This window comes from Spermophilus citellus (assembly GCF_964194105.1).
Source record: "Spermophilus citellus genome assembly, chromosome: 3".
Lineage (NCBI taxonomy): Eukaryota > Metazoa > Chordata > Mammalia > Rodentia > Sciuridae > Spermophilus > Spermophilus citellus.
Genome location: NC_138184.1, coordinates 103,487,628 through 103,495,701, shown reverse-complemented (window position 1 = coordinate 103,495,701; position 8,074 = coordinate 103,487,628). Strand labels below are relative to the sequence as shown.

The 8,074-nt window shown below is 48.7% G+C and overlaps 1 pseudogene across 1 annotated transcript; it reads right to left on the bottom strand.

Moving 5' to 3' along the window:
* Positions 1-6,121: 6,121 nt before the first annotated feature.
* On the bottom strand, positions 6,122-6,577 carry LOC308644498 (translationally-controlled tumor protein-like; annotated as a pseudogene). The gene has a single exon. The product of its transcript is annotated as a translationally-controlled tumor protein-like (transcript).
* Between the last annotated feature and the right edge of the window lie 1,497 nt (positions 6,578-8,074).

Below are 8,074 nucleotides of genomic sequence, written 5' to 3'. Positions count from 1 at the left end.
CGAGTCCTCTGACCCTGTGGTAGCCAAGTTCAGGGGCTTGAATGGATTCAGAGTCATCCTTTCGGCCACCCTGAAAGTGGGTGGGGTTCTGCAGAGCGAGGAGCTGCCCCAAGGGGCCAAGGAGGCTGGGAAGTGCTGACACCTGCACCTGCAGGCTCTGAAAATAAGAGGCTCTCAAGGACAATGTTATGGGCCTCTGGCACCCAAGCCCAGGCTGCAGTGGGGCTGTCTGTAGAGTGAGGCTGAAGGCTTTTGTCAACAAAAGACAAAGATGTCATGATTGACCTACCTGCTTCAAGGCTTAAAACTGCATAAATCAAAGCAGCTTGACTGTCAGAAAGACAGTCAGAGGTCAAGGGATGGAGTGCACAAGTCCAGGAAGGGACCCATTTTGTCAATGATTTTTGCAAGATGTCACGGTAGTTCCACTCAAAAAGGAAATTCTTTTTAACAAGCTGGGTCTACTGGTTATCTACATGGAAAAAAACCTGCTCCCGTACCTCATTCCCTAAGAAGATGTCATCCAAAATATAGCATTGAGGTCTATGTAGAACCCAAAGCTGCAAGTCCTCCAGAAGAGGAGAAAACTCTAGTGACATGCCAGGAACCACAGGAGCAAACTTCACCTGGGCTTCTTCAAAGCTGAAACAGCTTGCTCTTTGAAAGAACTGACTTAAAAATGCAAAGGCCAGCCCTCCTAGGGGAAATCACGTGTGCCCAGAGCCGCTCCTTGCAATATAAAGAATGCAGATGGTCCAATTTGGGGGGGTGGTAGAGGATACCGGGGATTGAACTCAGAAGCATTCAACACAGAGCCACATCCCCAGTCCTTCTTTTTATTTGCATTTTGTTTAAAGACAGGGTCTCACTGAATTACTTAGTGCCTCGCTGTTGCTGAGGCTGGCTTTGAACTCGAGATCCTCCTGCCTCAGCCTCTGGAGCCACTGGGATCACAAGCGTGTGCTGAAAGGAAAGTGAGGAACCAGGAGACTGTCGAGCTTGAAAAGAAAGACTGAGACCAGGCAGAGGTACCCACGAGAGTTTATTTGTCAGAGCTGACAAATAAAGGCCACCTCTCCGTAGACAGAGAGAGGCAAAACAGGCTTGGGGGTCTGGACTTTCATGGGACCGGCTCAGGGATTAAAGCCGAAGGGTCCTAACACAGGTGGTTAAGGGTGGGGTTGGTGTGAGGGAGTGGTGAGCCTTTCTCAGAAACGTCCTTAGGTGGGAAAGTAAAATTTTTCTTAAAATGGTGGCTGTCACTTAAGATGGCCGATCAGATGCTAAGCAAGGACCTTCCATGTGCCACCGTGCCTGGCTGGCAGATAGTCCAATTTTCAAAAGACAGTAACCGACACTGGACAAAAAAATGTTTACATAGCCAATAAACACACAGAAAAGGTTCCCGTCCTCATTCAGGAGCACAAGACCACCACGAGGTGCTGGAGGTCACAGAAAATCCTTTTAAAAATGGTATGCTTTCTTAAAATGTTAAACATGTACTACCATCAGACTCTCCCACTCCAGACCTCCCTCTTTGCCCTAGACATGCCCACAGAGGCTGGCGTGCGCAGGCTCCTGGCAGCACCAGTCCCCAGCCCCAACCCAACAGCCTGCCTGCTGGTGATGGTGGACGGGGGACATCTGTGCCCTGATGGCCACGGAGGAGAGCCAGCAATGGACACACACAGCCTCGTGGTCCAATCCTGGTCCGTCCTGCTGAGCTGGCTGAGTGCAGGAAGCCAGGCCGACAGCACTCCCTGTGCCGACCTCAGCAGCCTTCCCACCAGCAGAGAGCAGAGGGATGGTGGGTTGCCAGGACCTGGGGGCGGGGCAGAGGCTGGGGTCTCAAGGGCACTAGACATGTCTGAGGCCACAGAAATCGCTCTTGCCTTGATCGCCACGGAAGTTTCATGGGTGTGAAGCAACACTTACGTCAAACTTTAGACTCAGGTGTGGTGGCACATGACTGGTATCCCAGCAGCTCCTGAAGCTGAGGGAAGAGGATGGAAAGTTCAAGGCCAGCCTCAGCAACGTACTGAGACCCGGCCTCAAAATAGGAAATAGAAAAAGGTCTTGAGTCATAACTCAGTCTCTATCCAGGAACACAGGAACCCCTGGGTTCAATCCCCAGTGTGGACATAATAATGATGATGAAATCGAAACTAGAAGGGAGACCAGTAGAGTTGAGAAAGAGCCCCCCCCCCCCGGGGATGTAGAAGGGAAGGGAGGTTACTGGGGAATGACATTGACCAAATTCTGTTTTGTGCAAACACTTAACAATGATTCCTGCTAATATGTATAATTATAATGCACCAAGAGCAATTTCAAGAAAATTCAGAGCCAGGTACAATGGTGCACACCTGAAACCCCAACTTTTTAGGAGACTGAGTCAGGAGGGTTGCAAGTTCAAGGTCAACTTGGACAACAGACCTCATCTCAAAAAAGTAAAATAAAATAAAATTACAATTGAAATTAAGTATAAGTTTACACTGTAAATACCTATATTTAACGTACTTCTTTTATACTTCAATAAAACTGAATTTTATTAATTTTTATAATTTTTTTTAGTTGTAGTTGGACACAATACCTTTATTTTATTTATTTATTTTTATGTGGTGCTGAGGATCGAACCCAGAGCCTTGCACATGCTAGGCGAGCACTCTACTGCTGAGCCACAACCCCAGCCCACATAAAACTGAATTTTAAAATTAATGATGAGGGCTGGGGCTGTGGCTCAGTGGTGGAGCACTTGCCTGGCATGTGTGAGGCACTGGGTCGATCCCCAGCACCACATAAAAAAACTAAATAAACATAATAAAGGTATTTTTAAAAATAAAATAAATGATGAGATAAAATGAATCCAAAATAAGGAACGAGTATAGAAGATAAGAATTTATATATGGGCTGGGGATGTGGCTCAAGCGGTAGCGCGCTCGACTGCGTGCGGCCTGGGTTTGATCCTCAGCACCACATACCAACAAAGATGTTGTGTCCGCCGAGAACTAAAAAATAAATATTAAAAATTCTCTCTCTCTCTCTCTCTCTCTCTCTCTCTCTCTCTCTCCCCCCCCCTCTCACTCTCTCTTTTAAAAAAAAAAAGAATTTATATATACTTAAATAGATTGACTCACTCTAGAAGACCAAGGCAGTAACAAAATAAAATTAAAAAATGTATTTTGGGAAGTTTTTCCTGAAATGAAAAAAAAAAAAAAAGATTTGAAACTAAGTATTAAAAGGGCACACAGATACCTGGATGGATTAACTCCACATGACCTGGTGTCACTGCGGGTCACACAGAAGACAGGATAGCCACGCTCAGGGTGGCCTGGTGCTGCTGCAGGCCATACAGCCATGCTCAGGGTGACCTGGTGTCACCGTGGGCCACACAGAGGACAGGACAGCCACACTCAGGTGGTGCCCACACCAAGTTCACACTCCCTCGCAGATTGGAGGATGGCTGCGAGGGAGTCTTAAGGCCCAGCACCCTGGCGATGTCAGCATGTCTGGACTGTGCAGATGGAGAGTCCGCGCTGGTGACTGAGCTTTGTCACACAGCTGTCACCAAAGGCAGTGCCTGGAGGAGGAGTGCGGGAGGACACACTGAGTGGAGCTGCACTGCTCTCTCCCTCAGGCGACCACCTCGGGGGCAAAGGAAAGTGATCCCACAGCCAGTGGAGGAGAGGGCATCCCGGCTGTTCATGGGGCACAGAGAGCTCACTCCAAAAACAAGGAACCAAGGCCTAGAATTCCCTGAGACCAGCAGGTCCGCCCAGGCACTATCTGCAAGAGCTGGCTTGCACCGGAGGCTCGCCCGGCGCCATTTACAACAGCCACAGGGCAGACACAAGCTCCACGTCCATCCATGGAGGGAGACTGAACGGGCACCTTGGTCCTCACAGGATGGAGTTGTGCTCAGCCAGGACAACAGGCACCAAGGCTCAGCAGGAGAGCAGCTCAGCCAGGCAGCCCAACAGGAGAAGCCTAATGGGCCAGGTGCTACAGGCATCCTGTTAGGAGTGTCCAGAAGAAGACAGCACATGCAGAGTGGGAGCAGAGGTGTCAGGATAGGGAAGGGGTAGGGTGATTACTGACTGCACATTTACAATGGTGAAGTTTTAAAAACAGGCTGGGTGTGGTGGCCACGTCTGTAATCCAGAGACTTGGGAGGCAGGGGCAGGAGGATTGCAAGTTCGAGGCCAGGCTGGGCAACTTAGTAATGCCCTGCCTCCAAAACAGAACTATAAAAAGGACTGGGGATGTAGCTCAGTGGTAGAGGACTGCCCCCCACTTTAATCCCCGGAAGAAAAAAACACCAATGATAACAAAAATATATTTGATGAGCTCAGTTCGCAGGTCAGCCTGTGTTGGAGGAGGGTGTGAAGAACAGTGTGACCAGTTCTGACCTGTTCAGGACAAACACCAGAACATGCACTGCAGGCCACCTCTTCTTGAGAGAGAAGACCTAGCACAGCTCCCCCTGAAGCTGGGTACACCCCTCTCATGGTCGGCTGCCCCACTAGGCAGCAGTGCCCCCTTCCCCATGTTCCCCTATGCTGTAAATAGATCAGCAAACAGAACAAGGACCACCCAGCTTCTTTATGGCATGAGGAGTTTAATACAGGCCTTTCAATGTGCCCAGCTTAGTGGCAGATATTTCAAGATTTGGTGGTGTTTAAAAACACAGACTGCCTGGTTCTCGGCTGTGTACACACTGGCTGACGCCCTGGAAGGTTGGTCTCTACAAGAGGCTTCCTGTGGACACCAGGGACTCCGTTATTTGTTTCAAAGATGGCTTTATCATGCTTTGGGAGACAAGTTTTGTGAGTCAATTTACGTACCAATTGTTTTAATAAAAGAATCTCAATGGTTATCCATTGACAGATACTCTATAACAGGATTATCTATATTTAAATCTTATTTGTTACCATTATTTAAAAACAATAAAAACAGAAACAACTATGGAATCCCAGCAGCTCAGGAGGCTGAGATAGGAGGATTGTGATTTAAAGCCAACCTCAGCAACTTAGTGAGGCCCTAAGAAACTTAGCACAACCCTGTTTTAAATAAAATGTTTTAAAGAAGGGTCAGAGATGGCTCAGTGGTTCAGTGCCCCTAGGTTGAATCCCCAGTAGTGGGGGAAAAACATTTTTTTTTTAGAGCAACAAAATTTTTAGGTTCACGGGAAAACTGTGCCAAGTACATATCCAGGCCCCGATTGCTCCTGGCCAACCCAACCCAGCCTCGCTATCCACCCAGCCAAAGGGCACAGGTGCCAAGGAACAAGCCTGCACTGACACACTGCCCAGAGCCCACAGTGGACGCAAGGGCTGGCCTAGGGGTCCTGCCCCTCGGTGGATGTGAGGGCTCATGTTGGGGTAGTTCCTTCTGTGGGTTTTGGTGAATGTAAATGACGTGATCTACCACCACGGTGTCACAAGTAATGGTTTCGTACCCAGAGTGCCCTGGGCTCTACCTTCCCACCCCCGGCCTCCCCTCCACTCATCTTCCCCTTGTCCCCACTTTCTGCTCTTCTCAGAGGCCGTGGCCTGGACTCAGAGCCTGTTCGGAGGCTGGTCCTTGGCATCGTGTACCTGGGTGGCTCCACAGCTCAGTTCTTCTTTTTCCAACTGAGCTAGCATCTCTTTATTCTTTTGGTGATCTCTTCCGGGTCAACTATTTCCATTGTAAGGTCCCACACTGCAAGTGCTGGCTCTGCTGTGAGCACGGTCTTTCCCTTTATTACAAGTCAGAATTCGAACGTTGATCCTTGTTTTTCATATTCCAGTTGCAGAAGTGGTTCTCGCTGCAGGAGTTATCTGAAGGCAGTCGGCTTTCCAAGGGGCTCCAGCTTCTCCAGGAACACTGCAGGTTGGACTTAGTGTAGACATGTTTTAAACTAAGAGAACCTCTCTCAGGTGAGTTTAAAATCACTTTATCTTTAGACAACCCACATGACACGTTTTCTTAAAAAACAATGCCTCCACTCCACATAAATCACGGTCAAGATGTGCTCAAGACGACCGCAGTCCCATATGCCTTAAGTCTTGGTGTTGCATGGATGACAAGCAGCAGCCAGTTATGGCGACAGATGATAGATCCAAAGTAACTGTCAAATGTGTTAACATTTTTCCTTTTCTAAACCATCCTTAAAGACAACCACACATGGGGTCACACATCCTCACGGTAGTCCCGGGGAGCAACCCTGCCATCTGGACTCATGTTTTCACCAATAAAGAACTGGTAGCTTCTGAAATTGGCAAGGATGTGCTTGATTTGTTCTGCAGCCCCTGTTTTACCCTCTCTCGTCCCTGTTCTTCAAGTTTGCCTTTGGTTGACTTCATGTAATCTTTGATGTACTTCCTGTAGGCTTCTTTGGTGAACTGGTTTCCTGCAAATCATCAACACAGTGATTACTGTGCTTCCGGTTATCTTCGACCTTGGGTCCTTCAGCGGGGGCAGTTCCACCAATGAGCAAGTCATCAATGTTACCCTCTACCCTACTGACCATCTTGCCCTCCATCTCGGGGCAGAGCGCATCTTTGATCTCTTGTATCTTGTAAATGTCGGAGAACATCTCATCATGGGTGACTGGAGGGAGGCAGTGGTGCTAGCTAAGCAGGATCCTGAGCTCAGAGCTAGCTCGGTGCAGCCAGATTGGTGCTCTGGAGGAGAGAGGAGCAGGAGGAAAAGGCCAACTCCCACAACTCAGTTTTTTGAGTGCGGAATAATATTCCATCTTCTGGATGTACCACAGTTCATCCACCCGCCTACTAACACACACACTGGTTGCTTCCAAGTTGGGGAAGTCATGAAAAAAGCTTCTACAAACATTCCTGTGCAGGTGTCTGTGAGGACATAAGCTTTTGACCCATTTGGGTAAACAGAAGTCAAGTGATTGCTAAGTTGTGGCAAGACTTGGTTTTTATGAGAAACTGCCGAGTGTTGTCCAAAGTAGCTGCGCCGTGGTGCTCTCCTGCCAGCGGGGACCCTGCTCCGGCTGCTCCACACCCTCATCAGCACTCCACACCAGACTGAGTTCTGCATGCTGGCAGGTGAGTGGAGGCGACTAGTTTTTACATACTCCCCCAGCCCACCCTGCACTTCAACATATATTATGCTCATTTGCCAGCCTTCTTCAGTGAGAGGTCTGCTCAGCTCTCTTGTCTGGTTTTTGAACTGGTCTGTTCTTTATCTAACTGTTGACGGTCAGACATTCTTTGTATATTGGATCACAATTGCTTACTCAGTCTGGAGATTGTCTTTTCCTTCTCTTAGAAACCTGGTCCATTTATCTGAATAAAGTGATAACAGAATTCAATTTAAAGGAGGGGCCCTAATTTTGAATACATGTGCCAATGATAAACCCAAATGTATATCAAATTGATAACACGACCACACAGAAGAAAATAATCCAATTAACTTTTGATCACAGTACTGAGACTATCCACACTCAGTGGGGCATATTTTCGAGATAAGAAAGAAATCTTGAATTTAGTATTTCTGTCACAGGAATTCTGAAATGATTTTCTGTATGTCAAAAAATTGAGCAAATAAAATTAACTGCTCTTTGGGGGATCTGGTATCCTCACTGTGAAAGGATGGAGAGTCCAGCCCAGGAACGAGGAGGGAAAGCAAGAGAGCTGGGCACAGGGGGACTGCCAGGCCCGGGGGTCTCAGCACATCTCCCCACCCACGCTGAAGCTGTGCACACCTGGACTGGGCTGGGCACGGACACCCGCCTAGCCAAGTAGGTATGAGCCTAACAGCGGTTCCTGCTGTGTGGGTCTCCAGCTTTGCAGTGGATGAATCACGCTGGACACTAATCCGGGGCCACTGGCCAACCTCACCATCACCGAAAAGTGCAGCCAGAGATTCCACTGCCCATGACTACCTGCGGGAAAAAGCCCAGTGTGGTCTAGAGAGTTATAGGCAGGCGAGGCCACGGGTGGGGCCACGTGGGCAGAGCCAAGGGGGCGTGGCCAGTGTTGGATCAAGTGGGCGTGGCTGGACTGGTCAGGGCGGCCCAGTGGGCGGGGCTGAATTGGGCGGGCTACACGGGGGTTTATATACA